The sequence below is a fragment of the Apteryx rowi genome, unplaced genomic scaffold, assembly GCF_003343035.1.
Source record: "Apteryx rowi isolate R43461 unplaced genomic scaffold, aptRow1 scaffold_5, whole genome shotgun sequence".
Taxonomy (NCBI): Eukaryota; Metazoa; Chordata; class Aves; order Apterygiformes; family Apterygidae; genus Apteryx; species Apteryx rowi.
The window spans coordinates 8,163,563-8,179,969 of NW_020450760.1; positions in this window are offsets into that span (position 1 = coordinate 8,163,563).

Here is a 16,407-nt window from a genome sequence, read left to right on the forward strand (position 1 = left end):
CGGGGAAGCTCCGCTGCGGGCGCCTGAGCAGCGCCCGGCGGCCGCGTTTGCCTGGCTGGCGGCGCGGCCCCTGCCTTGGCGTCCGGAGCCGCCGGCCGGCCTGGTGACCTGCCGGCGCGTTGCGGCGCTGCCGGCGCGCGGAGCCCTCAGCGTCCTGCTGCCTCTCATTCCCGTGGCCCTGCGCAGCCCCGGGGTGTCCGCAGGGAGAGCGAGTCTCGTGACGGTTTCTCTCCTTTCGCCTAAAAGCGTGCCTCAGCAATACAGTGCTGCTTCGTTTTGTTTCTTAGACAAACTGCGAATGGTTTACTTGGTCCTTTATTTCTCATCTCCGTAACTTTTAAATTTTAGCTAAAGGAGGTGGAAGAGGATATATTCTTATGGGCCATGGAAATGTCCAGCGACCTGGGGAGGCACAGGGCAGCTCTCTTGGGCAGTGGGTTCCTGAACCTGCTTCGCTCTGGGTGTGAGGATAGGTTTGGGGATAGTGTGTGCCACTCCAGGCTCGCTCGTCTGCCCGAGGTGGTTCGGGAGGGGTTTTAGAGAGAACTTGAAGTCTGGAGATACAGAACTTGAGGTGACTACCGAGAAGAGAAGTTAAAGCGGGGGGAAGATGAGGTGCGACGATGGTATCGTTGGGAGCATGCTGCGGAGGCAATAGTAGCTTTGCACGTCTAGGCAGGGAAGAAAACTGTGTGGTTGAGGTCTATGGAAACACAAACAGAAGAGCAAAAGCCTGAATCAAAGTAAAGAGGAGAGAGAGAATTTAGGGACTTTAACAAGTGAGAATTTAGAATTTAACAACTGAGTGATGATCTTAAAACTAACCCCTGTTATACTAGTTAAAAGTGAACACAGGGGAAAAGGGGAAAGGTGTTAATGTTTAGTTTAAGGAGATGTTTTATTGAGTGTCTCTCTAGAATAACTGTTATTACTGTATAGCAAAACTGAGAGGAAGAATGCAGTGGAAAATAAAGTTTTAAAGTCAATCTTATGGGACTCTGTTAAGAGGGAACATTGCCTGGTTATAGAGATCAGTTCAAGAAAAAGTAAATATTTTCTGGAGTGTCTGGTCAAGAAGAATGTTGTCATATATTAAGGTTGACCAGAGTGAGAAGAGGGAGTTTTTTCATAGTGTGAAGAAAGAAGTTGCTAACAACACATGGTTTTCTAAGACAGTGAATTTGAAAATTTAAGGAAGAACTCATATCCCCAAAAGACCTGAAGAAAAGCCTGAACTCCAAATAACAGAATCTTGCTGAAAAGATTATAATATTCTTAAAATACGGAGTGGGTAATAAAATTTCAGAGAGATAGAGCTAGGCAGAAGATACTATTGACAGGTTTCTGTGGGTAGCTCAGAGGTAGGTAGATGTTTGGTTGTTGGTGTTAGTGCTCCCAGTGAAATCTGTAGTCAGGAAAGCTGTCCAAGAAGTGCCTAATTAAATCTGTAGTTTGACTTCAGTTCTCCGACTTGAGTATTTTTTACCCTACTCAAGCATACTGGAGAAGATGAGAGGAGAGAAGGAGGGGAAATAACTTCATTTTGTCCATATACTGTTGTGTAGAGAATTGGCTCTGACTCTTGAATGTCGCAGAAATTTAATTGTGGATGTAAGCATTTCTAGCAATAGGGCTTTTTATTCTGTGAACCCCGATAGAAAGGGTCCTTGGGGGAAGTTCTCTTATATTTTCCTCAATCTTACACTATTGCAAATCACTAGTCTATTACTTTATCTGGACTTAATTACACCTGGAAGCTGTTCACTTTTGTAGAAGAGTACTGGACAGAAGTCTTAAGAGGCCACATTATTATTTGGATTTTCTTTCACTCACATGGTATTTTCTATATTTTTCCATCCCTCGAAGCTTGCAACCTAAATTAGATCGAGGAATAACTAACAATGACAGCTCCCAGGATGAAACTGTGTGTGTGTGTGCACGCGCGTACGCATATGTAAGGCACTAGTAAATACTTGTAGAGAGGTGCAGCTCTTGAGAGATGTAGCATTTTATGAGTGGACTTGATTATCGTATTGTTTTGTCTGTTTTCTTCTGCTGATGGATCCTAATACATCAACTTCCTCCTAGAATTAGGGGTCTTGTTAGAACCTGGATCAAATATAAATGTCAGTTTGTGTAGGATTTTGGATGCACAAAAATGGCACTTACCAGAATTAATTTCTATGTCAGATGGATTGTGTTTGAAAGGCTTTGAAGGTATTGAGCTTTAAGATAAAATAGGGGAGAGAAATAAAGAGGTTGGTCACTGCCTTCAGTATTCTGTAAGTCATAGTCACAATCTGGATCATGGAAAATATATGTTCTATGTCAAGCCTGTGACTTGCATTGTTTTTGCACAAAAGAATAGATAGATGAAAAAAAGGTCTTTAATGTAACTCAGTTGTAAGGCGCTTATTCAATTTGTGTCACATTTCTCTCCTTCGGAACCAGAACTCAGCAGCAGTAGTAAGATCCATACAACGAAACGCAAATCTGTTTGAGATCTTGCTTCATAAGCACTTTGATTGGGTCAAAACTGTTATGTGCAGAATTTACGAAAATAGTAGCAGCTGGCATAAAAACCATCATGCTGCTCTGAGGTTCACAAAGCTGTGACACTTGGCTGATACATAAGCTGATTGATTTAAGAAAGAAGCCTCTCCTCAGGATTCACATCCTGAGAATGCCTTAAAAAATAGAACAGAATGAGACAAGCCTGAAGTTGCTAGAAATATATCTTAAAGCAGCTTTCACTGATGAAACTTTGTGTGGGTTAGCTTAAGTAACAAAAAGCTTCCTTCTGAGAAAATGATCTGAAGAAATTTTGGTTGCATTTGTTGAATTTTGCCTAACATTGCAAATGAACAGAATGGTGGTGAAGCCCTATCATAAGAGTTAGTAACAGCTGTAAGTACAAAATTAATTGTTCACAGATTGGAAAAAGTAAAATATTAAGTATTGAATATCTAATATTAATGAGTGAGACTGTATTTTAAAATGTGACCAGAATTGGGAAACATCAGTTATAGGATTCTCTTCTATTTTAAGCCAGTTTGAATGGGCCACTTTCAATTAAGGTCTTGAATTATAGGAGCAAATGCAAGTTTGTCTTGGAAAAGTTGGTTGGCATCAAAAACTGTTGCGTACAGAAAATTCAACACACGATAAGAGGTTTTCTCTAAGATCACAGCTTAGTGTAGTAGTCCCCCAAAACAATTAGTGATGGCTGCAACACATTGGGATCACATGTAGTTGAAATTCCCATTAATATTTTTTTCCATTAGCACTTTTATATTTGAAGAGATCTGTAAAGTTGCTGTTCTCAAACACTGAAAAATAAGACTTGCAAAATACCAGAGAGGCTCCTTTTTTAAGTAAGTTTGCCAGAACATGTTGGTCTTACAGATGACTCGTGTGTTCTAGTGAAGTGTTCATCTTCTGGAGGGTATGTTTTGAAGCCTCTCTGCAACTTTTTAATTTATTTTTTAACAAGATTATCACATCATTCATGGTTCTGGGAATTGGATGGCTGGATTTTTGTGGAGTTCAAATGATAATTTTGGAAGTTAGCATTCACGTTTCAAAGTCACTTGTAAGTCATGAATGCATGATTTATTTGAATTTATGATGAAACGGTAGCATCTCAAAGGAAGTTATTGCAGTGGACTTCTGTATGAAGACTGTAGCTGCTCACAATGTTCTCAGAACATCAGTGTTCAAATAATTTCTTTCCTTCCTTTGGAAACACATTGAGGAAACCTTAGGTCAGCTCAGTGGCAAGCTGAGTGGATAAAATAAAGAATGCATGAATTTCCGTGAGTATTTCCAGCCATTCATTGTTGCTACAGTCAGAACCTGACCTTGCTCAAGAGCAGTGCAATCTATGGTTCTCTCTGAAAAAGCACTGAGGAGGCAAATTTCTGTAGTTCCAGTGAGGTAAAATGATGTAGTTCTCCAGAAACCTTAGCTGATGTGAAATATTACATTAGTTAGGCAAGGGAGAGAATGCATGCCCCTGAAGCTTGCTGATCTATACGCTACCAAGAGCACTGTGACATTGCCATGAAAATAGAATGTTACCTAGAGATATCAAGTTTGCTGATGGAAAGACACCAGCCTTTGAGTGCACCCCTGTCTTGCTTGCTTTCTTTCCAATTAAATTTCTTACTCCCATTGCTATATCTTTTTTTTTTCTTTTTCCTGTGATCTTTTCTCTTCCTGCCTTCCCCTCTCAACACCTAGTTTCTAATCTATCTTTCCTCACATTTACCTTGTGCAGTAAGGGAACAAATAGGAGCTGAGAGCAGTTGGGAGCAGAGTACCAAAACCAAAAGATCAGAAAATTTTTTTGTGTATTTTTGTTTGTCACTTTCTATGCTTTTTGTACATCTCTATATGAAAAGGAAGTAAAAATAGTAACATGTTATCAGTTTTCATTTGTTTTGTTCCCTTGTGAAATTCAAGCCTTCAGCTGCATGGGTGAAGCTTATCCTCAGAGAAACCAAGGGTTTATAAACCTCTTCAGACTCATGCCCTGCTTTGAAGGTGGTTTTTTTACATACAGCTTGTAATGTAATTTATATGTGCAAAGCTTTTGGAAGAGGTCCACACCTCTACCAGAAAAGTTTGTGGACCACTGGAGCGACATGTCTTTTTGCATTTCCACAAAAATGAGGTGTACTCTCTTTGTGGTCTTTCTTGTTTTCCTTCTTTCCTTTGGGTTCATGAGAGTATTTACAGAACAAGCATACTAAGGTCACATATTTTGCTGAATGAAGAGCAAAGATGGTGGCGGTACTTAAATGGATTGCCTTATTTTTGACTGACAGCTTTGTTTCTTCAGATAGCCAGGGGTGTTACAACAGTGCAAGTGATGGTGTAGATCTGCTGCTTGTATTCCAACTGACTTGTCGTCTGGAAGAGAGAATGCTAGCGTAGTCAGTCTGCGATTTCACAAGTAACCGAGCCGGCCTAACACCTTGCTGCTTTTGCGTGGAGGAGGTCTTTCTTCCTGCCTGTGCTCAAGCTGCTCCTTCCCTCTGCGCTTTCTCCTGGCTGTGTGTTCCTGCCCTCTTCCTTGTGTTGATGAACACTGGAGGTGACACTAAACACACTGGCCCAGCAGAAAACTGTGCAGTCCTCTTTCTGGATTAGTGTCTGCTGGCTTTCTGAGCTGGTTGGTCTTACTGAGGGGTCTGAAGAACATAACAGCTGAGGGAAGGTGAACAGCGGAGCACCCAGCATAAGTGGGGTTCGGAGAGGGAGATGTCCCCTTCCTGGTGACTCTGCTGGTAGTGACTCGCCCCTTGTGTGGAGCCATGTGATTGGTCTGAGTGGACTGAAGTAAGTACTTCTGGGTATTTGGAGTTTATAGCTACTTATATTAATTTATAAGGATTCTTCCGTATATCATACATGAAATTTATTTTCAAAATTAACCTTTTCACAGCTATTAATGTTGTGTTGGTTGCACTCTGTTGCTCTGCTTGAAAATTATAAGTAGAAATGATAGCCTGACTTGACAGTGCATAGCAGTGCATGTCGGTATATAGATGCTCTAGGTTTCTTTAGCCTAACTTCAGGGGTTAAAGCTTAGCTTTTATTTCTCCCCCCCCCCCCCAAAAAAAAGTTTATTAGCATAAACTCAGGATTTCTTATATTACTTTTGCTTGAATTCTATTTGCATAGAGATAAAAAAGGGGGAGAATGTTTTTAAAAATGCCAAATACAGGCTATTATTTCCCCCCAGATATATCTTGTAAATGATTTTAGGATTTGATGGTTAAATTCTCTGCAATTCTGTCTGCACCGAACATGATTTAGCCTGATCTGATAGGGTGGGACTGGAGACAAGAAATGGGGCTGTAAAAAGATAAGTGGCAGGCTGGTGGGATCAACTAGAGGGAGTGAGGATGTCTGGCCAGTAGTGAAACATTAGTTGGTAGCAAGATCTCTAATCATTAGAGAGCATTTCCTCCAGAGGCTGGAGCGGTGATCGAGGGTGTTGAATCTCGGTGTTTCTCTGGTGTCAGCAAATGCCTGAGAGAATGCGTAGCAGCAGGTATTAGTAAGCTGCTGTGATCAGAGGTTGTTATGAGTTACTCTGGTGCTTCAGGAGACAGCATTGCCTGAGTTTCTGCAGGTTCCCATCCCACTGCTGATCTTTGTATGAGTCTACTGAAAAGGTGTATGTGTAAATAGAAATCCTTTACTATAACCTTGCGTTGGCTTCAGGAAAAGGGAATGCATGAAAGGTATTTTTAAATGTGGTTTCTACAGGCACCCTTTCAAAAATAATTAAAAATTTTCTCCTTTTACACATTTTTGTACAGCTTTATAGGAGTGCATGCTGTTCTTTTCTTCTACAGGATCTTTGTTCATTCAGTTCACAAATAGACTGACCTCTGGAGACAGAGCTATAAGTCTTCAGGCTAGAAGGGTACAATCAGTATCTCCACAATGCTTGTGGAGTTATCACATAGGAAATCTCTAAAATCTGTAATACTGTAGTAGGAAGAAAGCAATTTGCCATAAGCAAACTCTGTTAAGTTTGTCACCAATATTTGTATTCTTTAGAGATGGCATATTAACAGTGATTAATCAAAAATCCTAGTTTTAACACAGCTGCTTTACAGCTGATGTTTCTGTAATATGTAAAATGTGGTAAAACAAAGAAAGGACTTTGAAACATGTGCTTGTATCATCTGGAAGAGAGGAGAGGGTCAAGATCTGACCCTATCAGATACTTAGGTTTAGTTATCTTTGATAATTGAAGTAGGTCCTGAATGTTTAATCTGCACTGAAAGAAAGGAGGAAATAAAAAAGGACTTGTGTGGGACAGTGTATGGCAAATGCTGCTGTTCCACTGGTGTGTTCTCAGTTAAGCAGCTAAAAATGTTGTATTTTGCATATAATCCGGAATTGTGTGGTGATGTTTTGTTTTTGTAACTTTCTCAGCTGTGTGAGCTAGAGCTGCCACTTTTCTAGAACAAAGTAGTAGTCTTTTCTGCTGTAAGCGTATTTGGTGTTGGAGCCCTGATGCAGACATCTCCATGGGGAACTGACACCCACCATGTATTTACGGAGAGTCAGGAGGCAGAGGGTGTTGCCAGGTTTCCCAAAAGCCTTATCCCTTCCCTGTCCCCAAAAGAGGCTTAAATTGTGCTCTTTCTGCACAAAGCAGGTGAGAGATGCCTCTTGACTCCAGGCAAGTCCCGAATGCAGCTCACCTGAGCTCAGTAGCTTGTTTTCTCTCAGTAAAACTTAGGGAAGGGTGACCAAGATAGGAAAGCATCAACAATTTCCACACCCTTCCCTATTTCTTCTGCAGTTAATTATGTGAACAAGTTGATGCTTATTTTCAAATGTGCCTTACTTCAAATTCAGATTTGTCTGGGCTCATCTTCCAGCCACACTTCTGTTTTTCTTTCTACTATTTAATTATGGTCTCTTTACCTTAACTGGGAGAAACTGCTGTGCTTTAATCAAGGCTCTATTTAGATTGCTCTAAGGCCTGGTTTAAGGAGAGTGAACAGCTGATAAAAGAAAAAAAATCAGCTGCTAAGAGATGCTTTCTGTCTTAAAGCTGGTAGTTACGTACCCAAGATGATCCTCTCTACAGGTGTGGGCTGTTGCCTTGCAAGAATTTACTTGTGGCCTCACTAGTGGAGCTAGTGAGGAGAAGGGAGGACGAGGAGACTCTTTGGGGAGTGACTGGCTTTGGGAGGTGGTAAGATACTCCAAGATCCCCTCTTCTGGGGAACAGAGGCTCATCCCTGTGGTTTCATCTGAGCTTTGGGCTTTCAGTCAGCCCCTAGACAAAAAAAAAAAAAGAAAAGAAAAGAAAAAGAAAAAAATCACTGTTTTGGCCTGAGAATGAATCAATGACTCATACTGAGTGCTTGATTAATACTGAGAGCTGTCCAGAGCATGAAGGTGAGAACCAAGACTTCTAGATGGTGAGGATAAGGAGAAAGAAAGTGTTTCACATGTATGAAAAGTCAGGCAGAGTCAGTGTTTCTTCAGTCTCTTATTGTTTTTTCTTTTTTATCAGCTTATCCTCTTTTTTTTTCCCCCTTGACTTCAGAGAACAGAAGTTGGATTCTGGTGTCATTGTTTGTCAAATTTGTTAACTTCAGGTGCTGCAATGTAGCTCTTAGGTAGAGCAAGATCCCAAGCTACTGTCCCCATGACATGGTTTTGTTTTGCCTTCCACTGAAATTGGCTCGAGGCTCTTTTGTGGTCAGTAGTGATAGGAAAACCGGTTTGCCCTTTGAGACAAGCCAGGGAAAGAAGGAAGACTGAAAAGGATTCCTGCCTACCACAGTGTGTGCTTTTCTTGTTCTCTAAGCCACTGTTTGATCTTCTGTTTGATTTGAACAAAATGTAAATGGATAAAAGCTAATTTCTGATCATTCTCCTTCAGTGTGGCTACTAGAACTATGGAGGCATTTAGTAGACCTTTTGCAATCAAATATAGAAACATACTTGCTGTTTCCAGTTAAAACACTCAAAGATGATGATGATCCTGTTTGCCACACATCATGCTTCCCAGTGTTGTAGATACAACCTGCATTCTTATTTATTTTATTTTTTTACATTGTGTGTGATTGAATGAGTCAAGTTTAATTCAAACATACATTTATCAATAATTTGGATGATGCTATGTGGCTGCTTATTTTGATTATTTATGGTTCTGATGATCTTAGTGTTTTACAAGTGAAGCTGGGAGCTTCAGCAAATAAAGAGCTATAAAAATAATTTATTTTTAAACAGCTGTTGCATTTTTCTGTTCTTTCTGTTCTGTGCCCTCATAAAATAAATTTCTCTAGCAGTGATGCTGTGGAAGTAATTTGCTTAAGCTATAAGCATATGCATAAATTGTCTGGGAAACCTATAGTAATGGACTTCAGAAAATGCTTAATAGTTCTTTGATTAGTGGTCATAAATGCTCCAAATTCCCTCCAATTTGTGGATGCCTAGTTCAGCTACTTGTTGAATTGGTTGAATAGGGGTTATAGTAAGGCTGAAACTAGTAGATATATTGCTTATTTCAGTTCTGCATGAAGAAAAGTGGGGGAATTTAGTTCTTATTTGTGGGACTTCTGACTATCAACATACTGTGGCAGTAGTTCAGCATCTCCCAGGCTGCAAGTGTCATTCTTCCACTTAAGTTTCAGCAATTTGGTGATGTTCTTCCCTCCTTTTTGAGAGGGGAGGGGTGAGGAATTTTGTAAAATAAATTTACTACCAGACAACATGCTTCTGACTTTCTGGAGTGTTAAAGAATGTCAATTGTAGACGTTACTGTTTTGATTGTAAATACTGTTTTTGCACTTCATTTTTCTTTTTCTTTTCATGTCATTTGGATTCCTTACTGTGCTTGACGTTTGCAGTTCCTCAGTATTCTTCAGAAACGAAGTTTGCTCAGCAAAGTGTTAAACTGAATAAAAGGAAAGAGGAATATTTGTTAAATGAAATATTTTGTTTCAGATGGATATAGATCAGAGTTGGAGCATCTACTCGCGCATCCCTTAAAACTTAGAGTGAATAGACATTTTCATCCATTTTTAAGTCACCACTTAGCTTTAAAAATATAATTAAAAAAATTCATCTTCATTGTTTCTCTCCCAAGGAGAACATTACTGTGCTGAAACTCAAGTATTATTTTTAATGCCTACTCTTATTTTTTTTTCTTGCTTTTTTAAAGTGTCAGGAGGCTTGTAAACAGAAATCACATACTCAGGATTTTCTCTGGAGCATTCTGAATGTTCTTAGCAAAATGCCTGCGCTGAAAGGACCCCTCAGTGACCTATTCTTTGCAAGGCAAATAACTGAATCCTGTGAACGTTTTCTGAAGCACAGTTTTATAAGTTTATAGCTGGCCACTGATCTCTGAGACACTTTCACACGGTGCATATAAACTCCTTACACCTACCATGGTACGAAAATGAGACTAACCTAAATTGCACTGGTATGTAAAAACAGCTATCTTTTCTGTGTATGCAGTTTATACTCTGATTTTCAGGGAGGTGGAACAGGCAGAGAAAGTATAACCCTACGGAGGGATATGCTAAAGGTATCTTTGAACAGGGTAACTCTGGTTATAATACTCAACTTTACTATCTGTTTATAATAATACAGTAGCTAGTGAAATGTGGAATTTAGAATAAGACTGTCCAAAGGGGATCTGGTATAAAATGTCAGGGTTAGATTTGGTCCTTAATACTTTTTTCTAGTTTGCAGCTAGAAACTGAAGCTAGGCAAATTGTTGATTTTTATCAATCACACTAAGAATTCTGTTTGAAGGAAAAGAAAGAAGCTGCAGAAAACAAACTGTAAAAAAATAAATGCTGAGTATCTTTAAAAAATATATCTTATGTTAGCATATTGATTCTCTTGGAAAATTTGTCTTATTGCAGAAAGTGACAACTGTCTTTACCATTTGTGCTTTTTAGTATATTGTATCAGTGCTTGCAGAAAATCTGTTGATATTGATGGAAAATTGCTCCATGCTGGCATACTTAAGGTATGAGTCATAAGGTATATTTTTTTATAGATAATGGAGAAATTAGAAACCTGTGTGCAGCTGTGGAGCAGTGATCTCACTGAGATTAGAGATGTGGTGGGTTAGTGTGTGTGACTTGAGGGACTGCCTTGGAGAGACAGAGACATTGCCTGAGCATTAATGGGGTTGAATTAGAAAAGCCAAAGCTCAGCTGGGGTTGAAACTCGTGAGAGATGGGAAGGACAATGAAAAAGCCCAATAAAAAAAGAATAATGATGGCAAAAGGAAGGCTAAGGAAAACATGGGCTTGCTGCTCTGTGGGGTTTGAAGAACAAGTGACAAAGGCTGACGTACTCAGTACCTCTTTGCCTGTTCTCAGGCCTCCCAGGTTCCTCAGCACTGGCGGAGTCTTGTGGAGTGAAGCATTATCCCTAATAGAGGAAGACTGAGTTAGGCACAGTGAGTGGCATACATGACTCCACAGGACCCAGATGGGTTACATGTGAGAGTGCTGAAGGATTTGGCCAATGTTGTTGCAAGGCCACTCTCTCATCTTTGAAACGTCATGATCATCAAAGGAGATTCCTGGTGACTAGAAAATGGCAAACATCATGCCCATTTTCAAGAAGGTCAAGACAGAGGATCCAGGGAACTATAGGCTGATCAGCCTAACTTCAAGCCCTGGGAAGATTAGGGAGCAAATCATCCTGGAAACTGTGTCTACATGGAGCTAGTTGGAAGAATAAAAAGGTGATTGGGATCATCTGACATGGGTATACCAAACTGGCTGGACTGCTGGGCTCAGAGGATTGTGGTCAGTGGTACAAAGTCCAACTGTGGCCTGTTAAGAGTAGTACTTCTTAGGCGTTGATACTGGGGCTGATGCTGTTTGATACCTTTCTCAGTCACCTGGACACTGAGAACGCACCCTCAGTGATTTTTGCGGGTGATACAAAAATGGGGGGAGTGTAGGGCTGTTGTTCAGAGGGATCTCGACAGGCTGGAGAAATGGGCTAACAGAAAATTCATGAAGTTCAGCAAAGGCAAATGCCAAGGTCCACACCTGAGATGGAATAACTCTTTGTAACCATACAGGCTGGGGGTCAACTGTCTAGAAAGCAGCTTTGCAGTTATCTGGAGGCCCTGGTGGACAAAAAAGGGAATGTGAATTGGCAGCACACACTTGTGGCAATGAAGGCCGACCATGTACTGTGCTCTATTAGCAAGACTGCAGTCAGTATGTTGAGGGAAATTATTACCTGCTGTTTGTTACTTGTGACACCTCATCTGGAGTACTGCATTCAGTTTTGGACTCCCCAGCACAAGAGAGAAATTGATATAGTAGAGCGAGTCCTGGGGAGGGTCACCAAGATGATCAGGAGGCTGGAGCACATGACTTAAGAGGACCAGTTATCAGACCTGCATTTATTCAGTCTTAAAAAGAGAAGGCTGAGAAGGGGGTCCTACTGTTGTCTTTTCTACGCCCTCCCATTGGAGATGAAGGTGGCCTCTTCCCAGAAGTGCACAGTGAAAGGGTTGGAGGCAATGAACACAGATTGCAACCTGAGAAATGTTGATTGAATGGAGAGGAGAAAAAAAAATTCACAAAGAGAGCAGTCAAATATTGGAGCAGATTGTTCAGAGAGGTTGTGTGATCTCCATCCATGGAAATACTCAAAACTCAACTGGGTATGATCCTGAGCTGCCTGCTTTAACACTGAAGTCAGCCCTGCTTTGAGCAGGGAGCTGGACCAGACCACCTCCAAAGTTTCCTTCCAGCCTGTACTTATTCTGTTCAAAAGGTCAGTAGTATGGAGCTGATTTTTCCCTATTTGCTCTTTCTGTATTGCTAGTCTGTTTTTTTTCCCACTTAGTACTTTGAAATATCTTTTACTTTTTCTTTCTATCTGAACAGACTTTAATGAAAGAGTAAAAAAATATTGTTTTAAATTGCTTCAAAAATTCCTGGAAATACATTTGCATTACCGTGAATATATGGGAACAAACTGGGTCCTTCTCTGCTTTTATTTCCTCAGAGAATTAAAAATTTCAGGAGTAATATATTAGAGAAACTTACAATGATAGGTTGGTTTGGGGATTACTTACCCTTACAAAGCTTTGATTACCTGACAAATTAAAAATAGCATCTGTGTACAGCTGAGAATAGTATGGTCCAGGACTATGAGGTGAATGCAGTAGAGGTGATGTTTCTATCTGTCTCTGTTGTCCTCCTCCAGGGAGGAAAGAATGGTTGTTCCCCTTCAAACAACCTCAACTCTGGCAGGCTCAGTTTGCTATGGAGTACTGGGCTGTGTCTCGGAGTGAGAGGCAGTTCAGGATCTCCCGCTTGGGCCCTTTCCTAGGAGAGTGTGGTTGGCCACAGCTACCAGAATTGGCAGCGGCTGCTGCTGCTGCTACGAGGAAGTGGAGCAGTGGAGTCTGTGGACAAGGGATTTCAAAACCTGATGTTGCTTGTGTTGGGAGCATCTACTGTCCCTTTCCCTGTTTTCTAATGTACTCTGATAATATATAGGCAAAGCTCATACAGTAGGAAAGATTTTTTTTTTTCCTCCTTGTTTTCTAAACACAAGAAAGACTCTGTAAACCATATTAAGTCTTGTGAATGTCATAAATGTGCTCAGTCCTGATAGATGGAGCAAGTACTAAAATCTTCTTTAACTCCCTCATCTCCTGCTGCAGTTGACGATGGGTTTCTTGTGCATTACCAAAAAATTCTTTCCTACTAGAGAACCCTCTCATTCTAGTTCTGTTCAAAAACATTAAATTCCCAGTGTGCAAGGAAATTAGTTAACCTACAATGCCGTATGCTGTAAGCTATATCTAAAATACTGTAGTGTACAAATTTTGAGTCTTTACATTTTTTAGAACATCAGTTTGACTTCAGTTATTTATTCTGTTAAACTGTACTGTAGTCCTGGAGATACTTGATAAAATGAAAATGTTTCAGTCAAACTTTAAAATGATGAACTTCTTGCTTAAGGAATGTGCAAGTTCTATGATGGATTTGCAGATGCACATTGAACTGTATGGTTTGCTTGTTAGAACAACTAAGTAGCTATCAGTTTTGCCACATGAGTGCTGAATAGGCAAATAAAAGCAATGTTTTTTGGTTAGCAAGTTGGAGATTAGTGGATAATCACAGAATCGCTGAGGTTGGAAGGGACCTCTGGAGATCATCTAGTCCAACCCCCCTGCTCAAGCAGGGTCACCTAGAGCACGTTGCACAGGATCGCGTCCAGGCGGATTTTGAATATCTCCAGAGGAGACTCCACAGCCTCTCTGGGCAACCTGTTCCAGTGCTCTGTCGCCCTCACAGTGAAAAAGTTTTTCCTCATGTTCAGATGGAACTTCCTGTGTTTCAGTTTGTGCCCGTTGTCTCTTGTCCTGTCACTGGGCACCACTGAAAATAGTCTGGTCCCATCCTCTTGACCCCCTCCCTTTAGATATTTATATGCATTGATAAGATCCCCTCTCAGTCTTCTCTTTTCCAGGCTAAACAGTCCCAGCTCTCTCAGCCTTTCCTCATAAGAGAGATGCTCCAGTCCCCTAATCATCTTTGTAGCCCTCCGCTGGTCTCGCTGCAGTAGTGCCACATCCCTCTTGTACTGGGGAGCCCAGAACTGGACRCAGTACTCCAGATGTGGCCTCACCAGGGCTGAGTAGAGAGGGAGAATCACCTCCCTCGACCTGCTGGCAACACTCTTCCTGATGCACCCCAGGATACCATTGGCCTTCTTGGCCACAAGGGCACCTTGCTGCCTCATGCTTAACTTGGTGTCCACCAGCACTCCCAGGTCCTTCTCTGCAGAGCTGCTTTCCAGCAGGTCAACCCCCAACCTCTACTGGTGCATGGGGTTATTCCTCCCTAGGTGCAGGACCCTGCACTTGCCTTTGTTGAACTTCATGAGGTTCCTCTCCGCCCACCTCTCCAGCCTGTCCAGGTCTCTCTGAATGGCAGCACAGCCCTCTGGTGTATCCGCCACTCCTCCCAGTTTTGTATCCTCGGCAAACTTGCTGAGGGTGCACTCTGTCCCTTCATCCAGGTCATTGATGAAGAAGTTGAACAAGACTGGACCCAGTACTGACCCCTGGGGGACACCGCTAGCTGCAGGCCTCCAACTAGACTCTGCGCCGCTGATCACAACTCTCTGAGCTCTGCCATTCAGCCAGTTCTCAATCCACCTCACTGTCCACTCATCTAGCCCATAATAGAAGTTTTATTAATATACTGTAGCTATATTACTGAGTAGTAGTAATATTTTACTTTGGACTGAAAATTCTGTGCCTTTAATGTGTATTTGAAGGATGCTGAGTGTCACAGTTTCTTAGTGTCTGTAAAGTAATGGTTCACTAGGAAAATGTTTTATTTCCCCTTCTTTATCTTTCAGGGGACCAAAATTTTTTGACTGCAAAAACTTTAGACCAGATACAAACTGTATCTGCAATGCATTGTTTTCATAAGGGTAAAGAGGGGCACAGTTTGGGCAAAATGAAGCATGCGTGAAGAGTTGTAAAGGTGCTCTTAAAAGAAGAAGGTACATGTCCAAAGTGACACTTAAGATTAATATTGTCTGATCTAGATATGAGATGACCGTAGCTAATCTATCTGGATAAACTTTTATTTGGTGGCCAACTGAATGGAATTGTCACTGCAAATCTGGGACCGACAAATTGGACAACTGTGTCCAGCCAGAAAATCAAGCGGAGCAGTAACCAGGCAGTATCTCTGTCTTGTCTTGTCTTCGTCTAGGAGCTGAGATCTTTTTCTTTTTGCAGTATAGTTTAAAAAGTAAAACGTTAGTGGATAGTAGATGAGAACAAATAAATGTCCAGATCACCATAAATGTCATTCCCAGAATATCAAATTTAAAAACATAAACAGAACACTAGGTAATTCCTTTAATGTCTTTGCTATTTGGTCTCTAAACTCCCTTTTCAAGAAAGCATGATTTAGGATTCAGCAGTTAGCTTGAAGTTTCAAGGAAAAATTTTTCAAGGCTTTTGTCCTTTGAGTTGGTAGGACATACTACAGGACAGCATTAGCTTTTATAGCTTACTGTTTAATGGCATTGTATGTAGGTTAGATGTACTAGTCCAACTGACTCAGAACTGTAATTTGCTGCAGTTAGAGATGAGATAATGCTGACGTGTTTATAATTCCCGAAAGAAGAGTTTTCCTCTATAGTAATATTGAGTTCCACATATTTTTGGTCTTTCTTTCCCTTCCCTTAATCTCTAAGGACACTGCTAAAGGTTAGGGCTGTCAGTACCTTTTTGGTTGTCAGCTTTTTGTATTTCCCCTTTTAAAATTAATTAATTTATTTTTAATTCAAATTCAAGTTATTCAGTCATTGGTTGCAAGACATGATCTGGTATTTTCAAATCCCAGATAGTGAGGTGATATCTCTCACTGCTGTCTCTATCACCAGGAAAGCTACTCAACAGATCTCAGTAAGTAAGTCTGGTGGTCCTGGATAAGGGCAAGGTAAAGGATGACCAGTTTCTTGAATTTCAGCAAACGTGTGCTCGCTCCAGCTTTGCTGAGTAACGCAGTATTACATTCTGCCTTCACATCTGAGAAGTGGTGGTATGCCTCTCAAGAAACTGGGAGAATGACTAGAAACTGAATTTCCTACAGAAGACTTCACATGACTGGAACCGTAACAAGGCCTGGGCAATATCTGTGTAGTTACAGCCCAGATCTGAATGATGATCAAAGCTGTACTGAGGGACACGCAACATATAACTCTTTGGACAAATTAATCCAATATCTCTAGGTATTCATACTTGAAACTACATTAGGCATTTTATGAAACAGACACACATTCTTTGGTAATATGAATATTAGAAGTGTCCCTTGTCACAACTGGAAAGCTACA